This window comes from Rhinoderma darwinii, chromosome 4 (assembly GCF_050947455.1).
Source record: "Rhinoderma darwinii isolate aRhiDar2 chromosome 4, aRhiDar2.hap1, whole genome shotgun sequence".
NCBI classification, from domain to species: domain Eukaryota; kingdom Metazoa; phylum Chordata; class Amphibia; order Anura; family Rhinodermatidae; genus Rhinoderma; species Rhinoderma darwinii.
The window spans coordinates 210884239-210902098 of NC_134690.1; positions in this window are offsets into that span (position 1 = coordinate 210884239).

The window sequence follows — 17860 nt, forward strand, 5'->3', positions numbered from 1 at the left end:
TGAGATACGTGGACGTTTATAACGCCATGTAAACCTAAAGATTGATTTTTGAAGAGAGTCAATATCCTGCTTAGGGACCGGGATAGGTAGAGTTCTAAATAAATAGAACAATCTTGGTAAAGTGACCATTTTGACGCAATGCATGCGGCCAATCTATGACAGAAACGGCGAATCTCATTTATCTAAGTCTCTCTTAATGGAAGACAACATTGGTGGGTAATTGACCTTATATAGAGATTGTAAGGACATTGTTAACTTAATCCCTATTTAAAGGGAATGTGTCGCTAGTTAAACAGTTAGTGTATAAATGATTAAACATTGTTCTAATTTTTTAAATTTTTTCACGAGTCAGGAAATATTATAAATTAGATTCTAATTTATAACATTTCCCAGTGCTGGTCACTAGATGGAGCAATTCCCAAAATTGCAGCATTGGCATGTGGTAAAGCAACCACATTGCTTTATGCTGCAAAATTTGAGAATACACACTCGCTCTAGTGAGTTCACAGAATCCCCCCTAGTGCCAGGAGAAAGGAGGGGATTGAACGGTCAAACCTCCTACACTGTGTGTCGCCATTTTTTGAGCTAACACACAGTGTAGTAGGTTTACATACAGTAGTAATCATACACTAAAACATGTACATACACAGAAATAACTTACCTGCTCCTGCCGCCGCCGCTCCCTCTGGTCCGTCCGCTCCAAGTGCTTGCTTCAGAACACAAGTCCGGAAGCCGCGACCGGAAGTAGTAATCTTACTGTCCGGCCGCGGCTTCTGGTCCACAAGAAAATGGCGCCGGACGTCGCTCGGCCGAAGACCTTCAATTTGGACTGTGTGGGAGCGGCGCATGCGCCGTTCCCACACAGACGGCGTACAGCATAGTGGATGGAACGGGTCCCGTTCGCATTCACTATGGGGCTGTATGTGCCGTATTCCATGTCTGTATGTGTCGTTAATCGACACATACAAAGATGGAAAAAAAAATGGCAGCCCCCATAGACAAGAAAAAGTTAAAAAATAAAAAAAGTTAAAACACAAAACACACAAATAAATAAAACATTTTTTAATAAAACATTAAAAGCAAATTGATATAAAAAAAAAAAATTCCGCAACACCCGTCCTTTAAGTAATGTAAGTCACAGTGATTAAATCCAAAGTTCAGATTCACCAATTTTTGGGTCACAGTAGATATTGCTAAACATTATTTCCGACTTAGTGCGATTTATTTTCAGACCTGATATGCGACCAAACTGATTTAAAAGGCTAGTTAGATTAGGTAATAAGAGTAAGGGTTAATTAAGAGTCAGTAATAAGTCGTCAGCAAAAAGATTTAACTTATATCGTTTCCCGCCGATTTGAATGCCTGAAATATTAACATTGTCCCTTATAGCTATAACTAAAGGCTCCACTGCTAATGCAAACAAGGCAGGAGAGAGGGGACAACCCTACCATGTTCCCCTAAATATTTTAACAGGTCTAGGATGGTGAGAAGGAATTTTTAAAGTAGCGGTAGGGGAAGAATAGAGGGCAGGGAGCGCAGAAAGGAAGGAACCCCTGATGCCCATGGCATTTAAAGTGTGTAGGAGATAAGGCCAAGATAGACTATCAAACTCCTTCTCTATTTCAAGGGCGAGTGCTATAATGGGAGTAGTGGTTCTTCTCGCATAGTGGATCACATTCAAAATTTTCCAAACACTATCCGCTGCCTGTCTGCCTGGTATAAAACCAACCTGATCCCTATCCACCAAACTAGGGAGCAATTTATTTAGTCGGGATGCTAAAATAGAAGTAAAAAGTTTAAAGTCTAAATTGAGCAGGGAAATGGGACGATAATTAGATGGATTAGTAGGGTCTTTATGAGGCTTTGGGATTGTTGTAATCTGTGCCGAGAGAAATTCTAGGACCAGGCATTTACCAGACATAATGGTATTAAGGATGGCAGTAGATGGGGTAGCAGTTGTGGGGCAATTTTCTTATAGTATTTAGCTGAAAAGCCATCTGGTCCCGGAGCTTTCCCCAATTTAACCCATTAGTGACCGGCCCATCATGTTTCTACGTCGGTCACTAACGGGCCTTATTCCGATGCCATAGACTTTTTACGTCGCGGCATCGGAATAAGTAAACAGAGCAGGGAGCTGTCAAATCTCCCTGCTCTCAGCTGCTAGAGGCAGCTGAGGGCTGGGAGCGTCCCTGCTCTGCCGTGTGAGATCGATATTAGTATCGATATCACACGTTTAACCCCTCAGATGCGGTGCTCAATAGCGAGCACCGCATCTGAGTGGTTTTGGAGAGGGAGGGAGCTCCCTCTCTCCCCCACCGACACCCGGCGATACGATCGCCGAGTGTCTGTGTCTCTAATGGCAGCCGGGGGTCTAATAAAGGCCCCCAGGTCTGCCTGGAGTGAATGTCTACTAGATCATGCCGCAGGCATGACCTAGCAGATGCCTGTCCGTGTTAAACGGACAGGCAATAATACACTGCAATACAAAAGTATTGCAGTGTATTATAAATGCGATCGCAGAATCACATATTATAGTCCCCTAATGGGACTAGTAAAAAAGTGAAAAAAAAGTTTAATAAAGTTAATTAAAAAAAAAAATTTGAAAAAAAATGAAAAACCCAGCTTTTTCCCTTACAAAATGCTTTACTATTAAAAAAAAACAAAATAAAGTTAAAAAGTTACACATATTTGGTATCGCCGCGTCCGTAACGACCCCGACTATAAATCTATTACATTATTTAACCCGCACGGTGAACGCCGTAAAAAAATTAATACAAAAACTATGGAAAAATTGCTGTTTTCTGTGAATACGGACTTTAAAAAAATGTGATAAAAAGTGATCAAAAAGTCGCATCTACTCCAAAATGGTACCAATAAAAACTACAAGTCGTCCTGCAAAAAAAAAAGCCCTCATACAACCGCATCGGCGAAAAAATAAAAACGTTACGGCTCTTCAAATATGGAGACACAAAAACAAATAATTTTGAAAAAAAAAGCGTTTTTACTGTGTAAAAGTAGTAAAAAATACAAATTTGGTATCGTTGCAATCGTAACAACCCGCTGAATAAAGTTATTGTGTTATTTATACCACACGGTAAACGACGTAGATTTAGGACGCAAAAAAGAGTGGCGAAATTTCAGATTTTTTTCTATTTCCCCCCAAAAAAATGTTTATAAAAGTTAATCAATAAATAATATGTACCTAAAAATGGTGCTATTAAAAAATACAACTTGTCCCCGCAAAAAACAAAGACCTTATACAGCTATGTCGACGCAAAAATAAAAAGGTCATAGCTCTTGGAATGCGACGATTTTTAAAACGTAAAAAATAGCTTGGTCATTAAGGTCCAAAATAGGCTGGTCATTAAGGGGTTAAGATATTTGATAGCATCTGATAACTTGTCCTCCATGATATCCGCATTCAGTCCTTCTCTATCTAAAACTGTTATACTAGGGTCGTAACTCACTGAAAAACGACACATATGCCGATTCTGGTACAGGATCAGGGGAAGAGTATAGATTGGAGTAAAATTCCATCATTTTAGCATAGATCGGCTCCGGGTCAGAGGTATTAATCCTCGGGCTAATTTGTAGGGAGTGAATATGATTAATAGTTTGTTTTTCCTCCAAATCGTCGAGCAAGCATTTTGTTGGCCAATTTATACTACGCGGCTTGTGTCCATGATAGGGCTTTTTCTGCCGTGTGTATTAGTACCGAGTCCAAAGCAGTTTTGGTGTCATTCAGTGCTTTATACAAATATCGGGAAGGGTTCCTAGAATATGCAATGTCCAGTTTCGCCAATTTATATTCTAGATCTTTTTGTGCTTTGGTACGATCTCTTTTCAATTTAGAAACCAAAGAAATAAACGAACCCCGAATGACAGGTTTGTGAGCTAACCAAACAATGTCGGATGAGACGTGCAATGTGGAATTATGGAAATAATCCTCAAGGGATTTAGTAATAGATGTGACTATTTCCGGTCTAGTGAGAAGCGATTCATTTAAACGCCAGGTAGTCTGCGGAGGTGACTTATTAGTATCATCAAAAACTGTTAATACCATGCCATGGTCCAACCAAACACAAAGTATAAGTCTCGAATATAGCATGTCCCGTGTAGAAACCGCATTTGTAAGTATCCAATCCGGTCTATGAGGTCTGTGAGAAGGTGATTAATATGTATATCTCCGAACCATAGGGTTATGTACCCTCCAGGTATCTACCAATGTAAGGGTGATGAATATATCATGTATTGCCTGCGTTTGAGGACTTGTGCAATTGTCCAATGCCACTGATGTGGAATCAATGGAAGGCTTTAACGTGAAATTGAAGTCACCACACCAGATGAGTTTGGTATAATCCAATAACAGGAGCTGTTCGCATATGGAGAGGAAAAATGGGATAGGAGAATCATTAAAGAGGCTCTGTCACCAGATTTTCAAACCCCTATCTCCTATTGCAGCTGATCGGCGCTGCAATGTAGATAACAGTAACATTTTTCTTTTTCAAAAACTAGCATTTTTGGCCAAGTTATGAGCATTGTTATATTTATGCAAATGAGCCTTTCTTATGGACAACTGGGCGTTTTTAATCTTATTTCCAACTGGGAGTGTATTGTGTTCATTACATCTGGGTGTGTTTATGTGTTTTACTAGCTGGGCGTTGTGAATGGTAGTGTATGATGCTGACGAATCAGCATCATCCACTTCTCTTCGTTACCACCCAGCTTCTGGCAGTTCACAGACACACAGCGTGTCCTCGCTCGTCCGACGGGATGAAGTTCCTGTGGGAGGAAGTGTGTGACGTCACAGCGTGATCTCGCGAGGACACGCTGTGTGTCTGTGCACTGCCAGAAGCTGGGTGGTAACGAAGAGAAGTGGATGATGCTGATTCGTCAGCATCATACACTTCAATTCACAACGCCCAGCTAGTAAAACAAGTAAACACACCCAGATGTAATGAACACAATACACGACAGGTTGGAAATAAGATTCAAAACGCCCAGTTGTCCATAAGAAAGGTTCATTTGCATAAATATAAAAATGCTCATAACTTGGCCAAATATGCTCGTTTTTGAAAAAGAAAAACGTTACTGTTCTCTACATTGCAGCGCCGATCAGCTGCAATAGGAGATAGGGGTTTGAAAATTTGGTGACAGAGCCTCTTTAAGAGCATAGGAATTAACTACACATACAGTTACTCCATGAATTATGCAAGCAATATAATGAATCAACCTTGAGGATCTATAACTGAATTTGTAACATTTATGGGGAACGAGTTCCTAAATAAAATAGATACACACCTACACTGGGATCGGAATGCAGAGTGATAAACCCTTTGGTATCTGGAATTAAAATACTTTACGACATAGAGGTGAAATGCGTCGCTTGGAGGCATAGGATATCTGGTTTATGGGTTTCATAGTTAATTTATTAATGCCTTACGTCTTTCAGTAGGTGAATTGAATCCCGACATTGTGTGTTATGACCCTACACGAGTGCTTCGAGAGGTAAGCAGTAACATGACTTCCACACCAAGGACACCAATAAAACCACAAAGTGTGAACAAAACAGTATGAGTACTTAAGTACATTAGTACAATAGAATTAAAATGGAGAAAAGAACAAGTTATCATGCATAGTAGCATAATGTTAGACCTTGCAACCAAGAAAGTCAGTTGAGTAGCATTGGATCCACTTCAGGGAGCAAACCATGTGTAAAAAAAATAAAGTTTAAATAATTGGGTTATACACATTACCTATCAAGCATAAAAAGCAAATATCTGAGCATTAATGAAAACATTCTTATCTTCTCAAGAATCCCTGAGTAAAGGGTACAATATGAATTAGACCGTAATGCAATTACCTGAAGTAAGGAGGGTCATACTCATGAAATAACAATATATTACATGAGAAGTCCAATATAATATAAATCAGGAAGTCAGCAAACAGAGTATATGACAGTTCAAGCAATACTTAGCCATCCGAAAAACTAAGACAACTACAGGACAGCCAGGGTCTTAGCATGGTGGCTGAGTTGTAGAGGTTCTCTTCTCCGGCAGACCCTTCCGAGTCCAAGTTCTGATCGGACGCTGAGGAAGTGGTGACGGCCTGCCTCATCCACTGGAGAGATCCCCACAGCTTGAAGAATGGCCTCGCCTTCAGCATGTGTTTTTATCAGGAAGTCCTTTGAATTGATCTGGAACGCCAGGGAGAAGGGGAATCCCCATCTATATTTAATCTGGCCTTTTTGGAGTGCCAGCGTGATGGGCCAGAATTGACGCCTCTTATCCAGAGTGATCGGAGCTAGGTTAGCATATATACGCACGGTAGGAGCTAAACCCGGGAGAGCAGATAGTTGTCTAGCAGCAGACAGAACCATATCTCTGGCCTCAGGGTAATGAAGCTTTAGCACCACATCCCGATGGAGATTTGGGTTCATAGGCTTAACAAGGGCACGGTGAATTCTATCGATGCACAAAGTCGATATACCAGCTTTCGTGTAATGCTGTAATATTTTCAGGGAGACCCCTGATTCTCAAGTTGGCTCGACTGGACCTATTTTCAAGGTCTTCTAGTTTGAGTTCCAGCTGAAGTATTTGAGACTCTTGGTCATCAACTATTGGTAATCAAGCCGTTGACGGTCTTCTGTTACAGCATCTACCAGCTCATTCGCTTTATCCTCGACATCAGACACTCGCTGTGCCATATCCTGAAACTGTTTGGTAAATTCAGCCACCACTTGTTGTAATTCCTCTCTGAACAAGGATTTAATTCTGGAGAATAGGTCAGGATTGGGGTCCTCTGTAGATTACCCTAATCCTGACCTATTCTCTAGAATTAAATCCTCTGTAGATGAGGCAGAAGGGCTCTTTGGAGCAGAGTCTTTGGTTGCCGAGTCAGAGAAGCATGCGGGTGATCCTGGATTCTGTATATTGTCCGAAACTCTTTGGGAGTGAAAGATCTCAGGAATAGTTTGGCTAGGTGTGTTAGGTACATTCATGGAGACCCTCTTGCGGCTTCTGGTCATAGCGCTCATGCAGACAAGAAAGTTAAGAAGTCGATTTACATTCGAAGTATAATCAGTATTGCTTGTTCCCTGGGTGGTGTGGAGCTCATAGGGATACCATCCCATCCTGCAGCTCACACAAATGCACTCCCCAATGAAAGGGGTTAGTGGCCGGCAAGTCACATTAGTGGAAGAGTAGCAAGCAGAGTGAACAAAAGTTCCATAAAATCTATGGAGCAGCAAAAGCAATTATATTTTATGACGACAGCCGCAAATGTAGAGATATATGTCCCAATTAGCAGTAGGCCGGCAGTCGGAGGCCCCTATACCAGCAACTTCTTTAAATTTAGGCTGCTGCTTCTGGGCACGGACTAGGCCGCAATTTAAAAAATACTGCAGTGACTGCTGAAATGTATAGGAGCAATCTCTTGGCTACTGTCACTAGGTGTAGGAGCCCCAATAAGCAGCAGAATGGCGGCAAGAGGCTCAGTTCCCACACTCTCCTTAAGTTTTTATTGGTACCATTCTATCAATATATCAATTTTATCAATATATAAAAAAAAATTTTAATTAACTTTATTAAACTTTTTTTTTTTACTAGTCCTACTAGGGGACTTTAATATGTGATCATCCAATCGCTTTTATAATACACTGAAATACTTCTGTATTGCAGTGTATTACTGCCTGTCCGTTTAAAACGGACAGGCATCTACTAGGGCATGCCTCTGGCATGACCTAGCAGGCATTTACTACAGGCAGACCTGGGGGCCTTTATTAGGCCCCCGGCTGCCATCGGAGACACAGACACTCGGAGATCTTTTCAAAACCGCATCTGAGGGGTTAAATGGGTAAGATCGATACTAATATTGATCTCACCCGCTCGAGCAGGGATGTCCCCCCGCCCTCAGCTACCTCTGCTAGCTGAGAGCAGGGACATTTAACGGCTCCCTGCTCTGTTTATTTATTCTGATGCAGTGCCGTGAAAAGGCTATTGCATCAGAATAAAGCCCATTAGTGGCCGCCGTGAAGAGGGGTATCGGCGGTCATTAAGGGGTTAAGTAATGCTCCAGCTGTTTTTCAGAATCTGGTAAAATGATATTTTCAGAAATTGTATTGGACGTTTTGTTGTGTATCTGGATGATATTCTTGTGTTTTCTTCCGATTGATCCTCTCACGTTCAACATTTAACCCCTTCAGGACACAGCCTGTTTTGGCCTTAAAGACGAAGACTATTTTTTCAAATCTAACATGTCACTTTATGTGGTAATGCTTTTACCTATCCAAACGATTATGAGATCGTTTTCTTGGGACATATTGTACGTTATTTTAGTGAAAAAATTTGTCGATAGTTATTTATTTGTGAAAAACACCAAAATGTAGAGAAAATTTTGCAAAAATTAGCGCTTTTCTAAATTTAAATGTATCTGCATGTAAAACAGATAGTAATACCACACAAAATAGTTACTAGTACACATTTACCATACATCTACTTTATGTTGGCTGTAACATCCATGGCCGCGGACCTTCGGGATTACTCACCCCCCAACGGCCGCAGCCATTGTCTGGTGAGCGCCAGCCCACATCTCCTCCACAGCAATCACTTCCGCTCCACTCTACGGCGTCACGTAAGGTACACGCTCTTGCCTGGGCTTAAAGGGCCAGTGCGTGCACATTTTGAACATCATTAATTAGCCCATGACCACCCTGGACTATAAGAAGGGCCCTGCCACTTTGCCTGATCGTTGGCGGTATTCCTCTGTTAGTCTTGCATATGGTCCCTTAGTATTATCCTGTTCCCGTTATTCCTGTACCCTGCTACCTGTATACCGTGTTGTAGTTGTTCCTGTGCCCGCTAGTGTTGAAGTCGAGTTCTGCCACGCCTGCTGTGTTACACCACGTCTGGTGTCACCTGTCTCGTCTGCATCACCTGCCAAGATCCCATCTGTGCCTAGCCGTTGCTACTGTCTGGACTATCAGAGGTACCCTTGTGCCTGAACTAATTATATATATATATATATATATATATATATATACATACATATACTTGGTAAACTGTACTTTGGCCAGCTGCCATCCCGCTACAGTCCACACACCCACAGTTCGTGACATTGTCATCGTTTTGTTGAGCATTCTTTTCTTTTTCTATGACGTTACAAGGCTTAGAACTTTAGCAGCAATTTCTCACATATTAAAAAAAAATTAAAAAGGCTATTTTTTCAGGGACCAGTTCAGTTGTGAAGTGGCTTTGAAGGGCCCATACAATACAAACCCCCATAAATTACCCTATTTTAAAAACGGCACCCCTCAAAGTATTTAAAACAGCATTAAGAAAGTTTCTTAACCCTTTAGGCGTTTCACAAGAATTAAAGCAAAGGATGGGTGAAATTTACAAATTTCATTTTTTGTGCAGAAATTCATATTTAATCCTTTTTTTTCTGTGTAACAGAGGTTTTTATCAGAGAAACCCAACTCAATATTCATTGTCCAGATTCTGCAGTTTTTAGAAATATCCCACATGTGGCCCTAGTGTGCTTATGGACTGAAACACAGGCCTCAGAAGTAAAGGAGCACCTAGAGGTTTTTGGGGCCTTCTTTTTATTAGAATATATTTTAGGCACCATGTCACGTTTGAAAAGGTCTTGTGGGGCCAAAACAGTGGAAACCCCCAAAAAGTCACCATTGGCAAACTATATTCTCAAGTAATTTATCAAGGAGTATAGTGAGCATTTTGACCCCACAGGTTTTTTGCTGAATTTAGTGGGATGAGGCAGTGAAAATGAAAATCAAATTTTTCTTCCAATAAAACATAGACATTTTCAATTTTTACAAGGCATAAAGGACAAAAACACCCCAACATTTGAAAAGCAATTTCTCCCGATTACGGCAATACCCCATATATGGCAATAAACTGCTGTTTGGACACACAGTAGAGCTCAGAAGGGAAGGAGCACCATTTGGCTTTTAGAGCTCATGTTTTGCTGCAATGGTTTTCGGGTGTCATGTTGCATTTGCAAATTTGAACCAAAACAGTGGAAAACCCCCGAAAGTGACCTCATTTGGGAAACTACACCACTCAAGCAATTTAGCGAGAGGTATAGTAAGCATTTTGTCCCCACAGGTTTTTTGCTGACTTTAGGGGAATTAGGCCATGAAAATCAACATTGTTTTCTAATAAAATCATTTGAAGCTCAAATTAAGCTGGAATGGTTTTCGGGTGCCATGTCACATTTCAAAAGCCCCCATTTCACAAACAACACACCTTAAGGAATCTATCTAGTGGTATAGTGAGCATTTCGACCCCACAGGTCTTTTGAATACATTGTAATTAGGCTGTAAATATTAATATTTAAGTTTTTTCCACTAAAAAGTTGCATTTTTTCATTTTCACAAGGGATAAAGGAGAAAAAGCCGAACAACATTTGTAAAGCAATTTCGCATGACTTAGGCAATTCCCCACATGTGGTCATAACCTGCTATTTGGACACACAGCAATGCTCTAAAGGGAAAGAGCGCAATTTGGTTTTTGGCGTGGAGATTTTACAAAATTAGTTTTCTGACACCATGTTGCATTGAGCTAAGGTACCAGTACAGTGTAAAGCCCCCGAAAAATTACCCCATTTTGGAAACTACATCCCTGAAGAAATTTATCTAGAGGTATTGTGAGCATTTTGAGCCCGCAAGTGTTTTGCAGCAATTAGTGCACAGTGGATGTTGCAGATTGAAAATTGCCATTTTTCCACAGATATGCCTTTTCAGTGACAAATATGCTGTGCCCAGCTTGTGCCACTGGAGACACACACCCCATAAATTGTTAACTGGTTCTCCAGAGTACAGTAATACCAGATATGTGGTCATAAACTGCTCTTTGGACACACTGTCAGGCTTAGAAGGATTGCCATTTGGAGCGTAGATTTTGCTTGGTAGTAGTTTTGTTTGGTATTTCAGCTTATAATGTGAGGGCATATGTATGCTGGGCCGAGTACATCAGGGTATATTTAAGCTGTGCAGAGTACATTAGGGTATATGTAAGCTGTGCAGAGTACATCAGGGTATATGTAAGCTGTGCAGAGTATATCAGGGTATATGTAAGCTGTGCAGAATACATCAGGGTATATGTAAGCTGTGCGGAGTACATCAGGGTCTTCCTCAATCTTTTAAAATTCATGATGTTTTTCACAAATCTCCACTTAAAAAATTTGTACCACCATCTAATCCACTCAAGAAACTTCCTCCTCCTATTCAGGTAGAAGGAGATATGGAATTTGAGTTTCAAAAGGCCAGAAGAACAAAATTGGGTTCCTGCCTATTCTGTTCATGCTAATCATTTAGTTAAAGTCTTTCATTTGAAGTTTCCTTTAAAACCTAGGCCAAGGTTTAACCCCTTAATGACCAAGCTTGTTTGGACCTTAATGACCAAGCCAGATTAGTCTAAACCGGTATATCGGACTTTATCAGAGAATAACTCTGCAATAGTTTTGCATATCCAAGTAATTCTGATATTATTTTTCGTCACATGTTGTACTTTATTTTAGTGGTAAAAGTAGAGTGATGCGATTTGCATAAATAAAAAAAATACAAAAATTGATTAAATTTTGTAAAAATTTACAATTTTCCTAGTTTGAACTGCATTATGTCACATATGTACATACACCGTTCAAAAGTTTGGGGTCATCCAGACAATTTTGTGTTTTCCATGAAAACTCACACTTATATTTATCAAACGAGTTGCAAAATGGCTAGAAAATATAGTCAAGACATTGACAAGGTTAGAAATAATGATTTTTATTTGAAATAATAATTTTCTCCTTCAAACTTTGATTTAGTCAAAGAATGCTCCATTTGCAGCAATTACAGCATTGTAGACCTTTGGCATTCTAGCTGTTAATTTGCGGAGGTAAATCGGGAGAAATTTCACCCCATGCTTCCAGAAGCCCCTCCCACAAGTTGGATTGGCTTGATGGGCACTTCTTGCGTACCATACGGTCAAGCTGCTCCCACAACAGCTCTATGGGGTTGAGATCTGGTGACTGTGCTGGCCACTCCATTACAGATAGAATACCAGCTGCCTGATTCTTCCCTAAATAGTTCTTGCATAACTTGGAGGTCTGCTTTGGGTCATTGTCCTGTTGTAGGATGAAAATGGCTCCAATCAAGCTCTGTCCACAGGGTATGGCATGGCGTTGCAAAATGGAGTGATAGCCTTCCTTATTCAAAATCCCTTTTACCTTGTACAAATCTCCCACTTTACCAGCACCAAAGCAACCCCAGACCATCACATTACCTCCACCATGTTTGACAGATGCCGTCAGGCACTGTTCCAGCATCTTTTCAGTTGTTCTACGTCTCACAAATGTTCTTCTGTGTGATCCAAACACCTCAAACTTAGATTCGTCTGCCCATAACACTTTTTTCCAATCTTCCTCTGTCCAATGTCTGTGTGCTTTTGCCCATATTAATCTTTTCCTTTTATTAGCCAGTCTCAGATATGGCTTTTTCTTTGCCACTCTGCCCTGAAGGCCAGCATCCCGGAGTCGCCTCTTCACTGTAGACGTTGACACTGGCGTTTTACGGGTACTATTTAATGAGGCTGCCAGTTGAGGACCTGTGAGGCGTCTATTTCTCAAACTAGAGACTCTAATGTACTTGTCTTGTTGCTCAGTAGTGCAGTGGGGACTCCCACTTCTCTTTCTACTCTGGTTAGAGCCTGTGTGTGCTGTCCTCTGAAGGGAGTAGTACACACCGTTGTAGGAAATCTTCAGTTTCTTGGCAATTTCTCGCATGGAATAGCCTTCATTTCTAAGAACAAGAATAGACTGTCTAGTTTCACATGAAAGCTCTCTTTTTCTAGCCATTTTGAGAGTTTAATCAAACCCACAAATGTAATGCTCCAGATTCTCAACTAGCTCAAAGGAAGGTCAGTTTTATAGCTCCTCTAAACAGCAAAACGGTTTACAGCGGTGCTAACATAATTGCACAAGGGTTTTCAAATGTTTTCTAATCATCCATTAGCCTTCTAACACAGTTAGCAAACACAATGTACCATTAGAACACTGGAGTGATGGTTGCTGGAAATGGGCCTCTATAGACCTATGTAGATATTGCATTAAAAACCAGACGTTTGCAGCTAGAATAGTCATTTAGCACATTAACAATGTAAATGTATAGAGTATATTTCTGATTAATTTAATGTTATCTTCATTGAAAAAAAACTGTGCTTTTCTTTCAAAAATAAGGAAATTTCTAAGTGACCCTAAACTTTTGAACGGTAGTGTACATATTGTACTTTTTTTTTAAAATAAATATATATTTCTCTCTTTATTTTAGCAGAACGTTTGAAAAAATAAATTTTTTAGTAATTTAGAAAACCCCACAAATGACCCCATTTTGAAAACTACACCCCTTAAGGTATTTATCTAGGCGTGTAGGGAGTATTTTGACCCCACCGTTTTTTTTGTAAGAATCCATGCAAAGCGAGTGGAAAAAAAAAAAATACACTTTTTTCACAAATGTATCATATTTAAAGACAGATTTCTTTGTAAAGCGAACATGAGAATGAAGAAACACAATCCAAAATCTTACACTTTTCTCCTGTGTTCAAAAATACCCCCATTGTGGACTCATACTAGACGTGTGGCTGGGCCAAAAAGAGGGGGAGCACCCTTTGGCTTTCAGGGCACAATTGAATAAATTCTAGGCCCCATATAATGCATTTAGAGGCATTGAGCTGCCTGAACAAAAACAAATCATAAATTACCCCATTTGAAAAAAAATAGACCCCCTAAAAGGTATTCATCTAGTGGTGTAGTGAGCATGCGGACCCAATTTTTTTTTTTTAAAGGAGGTAATAATGGGTATTATTTCAGACACTATGGGTATATAAGGTTTTCTTCTAATTCTTATTATATTTCCACATGAAATAGAGGACACATTTGTTAAAAGGTTATTTTGTTAGAAATATGCCACATTAATACATTTGTGATGCATACAAAAGAGAAGTGAAGTTGTGTATTCATAAGAGATGCATGTCGCTATATATACGTATTTGCCTGTACTTATGACTATGTCTTGCTAAAGAAGCAGTTGTCCCTCATCTGTGCCATTATGATGTCATTGTGGACAACATTCTGTTCTAATATAAAATCAGTCAGAGAGGAAAAAATAAAACTGTACTGGAGTGACTGGCAATATCTTCAAAAACATTTCGGAAAATGTATCCAACTATGTGGCAAACTCGAGTTTATTCACTAGATAGAACACCTGTAGGGCTGTCAAGACAAGCTTTTTTATTTTTCAGTGACTGGTTGTACGTCGTCTCTTTAGCTCCATCAATCCCTATATGAGGGACGAATGTGCCAAGTGACGCGGTACACCAGAACAAGCCCCTGCCTGGCAAGCCGAACAGACACGAAGCAGCTGAGCGCTCACACGAGCACTTCAGCTGCTTCGTTCTAGCGATTGGTGGGGGTCTCCATGCTCGGACCCCCACCAATTAAAACTTCTGACATGTCAGAAGTTTGTCGAACGTTTAGCTACACTTTAAGGTTGTTATGACTACTAGCCTAGCTTCCGGGTGGCTCTGGGTTGAGTTGTAGAGCCAATCTCATTTCTCTGTTTTCATCCTATCAGATTCTAGGGTGGAGTATTAAAGTATGGTCAGTTCTTTCATTTTTGCTTGTGAAATTCTTTGTGTATGCAGTTCGGCTCTATCTTTAGATTAACCCTTTTGCTTACGGATTTGGACATTCTGCTCTCGGCTGGTTTTGTCCTCTGCTGCGGTTTACCCTCTGGCTGTCTGGTTTTCTGTTCTGGTTTTGCCTGCATTGCACCCCCTGTCCAACACCGTATTCTGTTAATGCAACCCGGGTTCTATGCAGCCAAATCCAACCTGCCTTGCGGTGGGCTCTGGTGAAGACCATAGAGTAGCCTTAGACTCTGCTGATCAGAGTAGTGACAGACTTGAGGTAGCGGATTATTTGCACACCTATTCCTGACAGTTTCCATCTGCCTTTGGGGAATTGCTTACAGAGCAATTCCATAACTTGCACTCTGGGGGAATTGCTCAACTTGTGATTCCATTACAATGTATTTTATAACGCTCGGTGAAGTCCGTGAAAAAAAATAAATTACAAAACAATAAAAGGATTGCTATTTTTGGTCATGACACCACTCAAAAAAAATGTATAAAAAGAAATGATCAAAAATTTGCATGTACCCCCAAAATGGTACCAATAAAAACTACAGCTAGCCCCACCACAAATAAGCCCTCACACAGGTTCATAAACAAAAAACATAAAAAGAAAGCTATGGCTCTCAGAATATGTAGACGCAAAAAGTGCATAGTGTATTCCAAAAGGGGGATAAGATTGGACATCATTTAGCAGTGCAACACCTTATTATTATACCACCCTAGTATGTCCTAATGTACTCAGCACAACTTACATATGCCCCCACATTATAAACTGAAATACCATAAATCCCCAAACTTAACTACTAGCACGCAAAATCTGCGCTACAAAAGCCAAATTGAACTCCATCCCTTCGGAGCCCTACAATGTGCCGAAACAGCAGTTCTAATCCACATAGATGGCATTTCCATACCAAGGAGAACCTGCTGAACAGGGTACTGCTGATGAGGTATTTGACTTCAGTGGAAAATGCTGGGCACAACATATTGCGCGCTAAAATGGCATATCTGGAAAATTGCAGTTTTTGCCAGTAATTAGCAAAAACTGCAACACCTGTGCGGTCAAAATGCTTACTGCACCCCTTGATCAACGCCTTTGAGGCTGTAATTTCCAAAATGGGGTCACTTTGTTTTATTATTTGACCTCAGAGCCCTGCATTGTTAGACCAATGCAGCGTAAATTGCCAAAATATGCCTCTTTACTCCTAAGCCCTGTTGTATGTCCTGGCAAAATATTAGGGCCACATTGAAGGTGTTTCTAAAACCAAGAAACCAAGTATAGTAATTATAGAGCTGTCTTTTCATAGTGGCACAAGCTGAGCACCATATATTGAGCACTGAAATGACATATCTGTGAAAAAACAGCAATTTTCACCTTGCAAGTTAATTTCTAGCATAAAAAACAAAACAAAAAAAAAACACCTGTGGGGTCAAAATGCTCACTACACCACTTAATAAATGCCTAGAGGGTGTATTTTCCCAAATGGTGTCACTTCTTGGGTGTTTGTTGTTTTACTATTTAACTTTAGAGCCCTGCAATTAAGAGCCAATGCTGTGAAAATCACCAAAAAAAGACCTTAAAGAGGCTCTGTCACCAGATTTTGCAACCCCTGTCTGCTATTGCAACAGATAGGCGCTGCAATGTAGATTACAGTAATGTTTTTATTTTTAAAAAACAAGCATTTTTGGCCAAGTTATGACCATTTTTGTATTTATGCAAATGAGGCTTGCAAAAGTACAACTGGGCGTGTTGAAAAGTAAAAGTACAACTGGGCGTGTATTATGTGCGTACATCGGGGCGTTTTTACTTCTTTTACTAGCTGGGCGTTCTGACGAGAAGTATCATCCACTTCTCTTCAGAACGCCCAGCTTCTGGCAGATCACGCTGTGACGTCACTCACAGGTCCTGCATCGTGTCAGACGAGCGAGGACACATCGGCACCAGAGGCTACAGATGATTCTGCAGCAGCATCGGCGTTTGCAGGTAAGTCGATGTAGCTACTTACCTGCAAACGCTGATGATGCTAGTATGATGATGATGCTAGTATGATGCTAGGAGCCCGGCTCCCTGCACTGTGTTCGGTCCGGGACTTGCGGCCGAAATACGTCCGTCAATTACGGACGTAATTAGTGTGTGTGCACATACCCTAAAGGGGGAAAAAATTATCTTGCTGGTGGTTGTGGAGAAAATTGGGGTTCATCACCAAATCTGTGGTCATTATAAAATCGCTGTTTGACAGGAGCAAATTTTCTAGAGTGATAGGGGGCACCATGGTAATAGCCTCCTTGTGATCTCTCAAAGTGCCTATATCGCTGTCTATTTTCAAAATAATGATTATATGGACGTCGATCCGAATGCCAGTCAGGCCTTCGTCTAAGACTATAGTCATACTGACTGGAATTATTGTACCTATTCCAGTTTCTACTGTAGTTGGAATTTGCGTGTTTGTAAGGATAGTCATACCCCTGTTTAGGGACATTAGCATGTTGCTGTACCTCTTTACCCTTCATATTAACTTCAGATTGTGGCATCTCATAATGTACTTTTATTTTCTGCCATTTATAAACGGTTTTATTCGTATAATCGATTTTAAATTTATGCATATTTTTTATGTTTCTTAATTCTTATGTCATTTTCTACCTTATTTATTTACCAAATAGCTCTCCATAGTCATCTAGATTTTTAAAAGGTTCTAATTTAATTCGATATTCTTCGTTCAATAATCGTAATTTCTTTTTTCTTATATTGATAATAAACTGTATTCCTTTAAAGGAACATTGATTTAGGAAATCCTCCCACATATCTAGATCTTCAGAATTATTATCACCATTTAGCTGAAGCTGCCAACGAAGACCTTCAGGAATCATATTTTCACCAAGCAATTTCTCCAGGGACGCCACATCCCACATTAATGAGATTTCCTTGGTGATTAAATTTTCCAACTGTTTGAACATGGATTCAAGATCCTCTGATCTCTGACCCATGTCCAAATCTTCCTCAATATTGTTGGAAAAATCCACCAAATGTTGTTCACGAAAATTGAATATATCCATAGTGAGGAGTGCGTGAGAAATAGGATTAACACAATAACAACCAAATATGCAACTCAGCTCTCTACTCACTGAAATATCTCAACAATGAGATGAACAACCGGAGCAGGTAAAAAAAA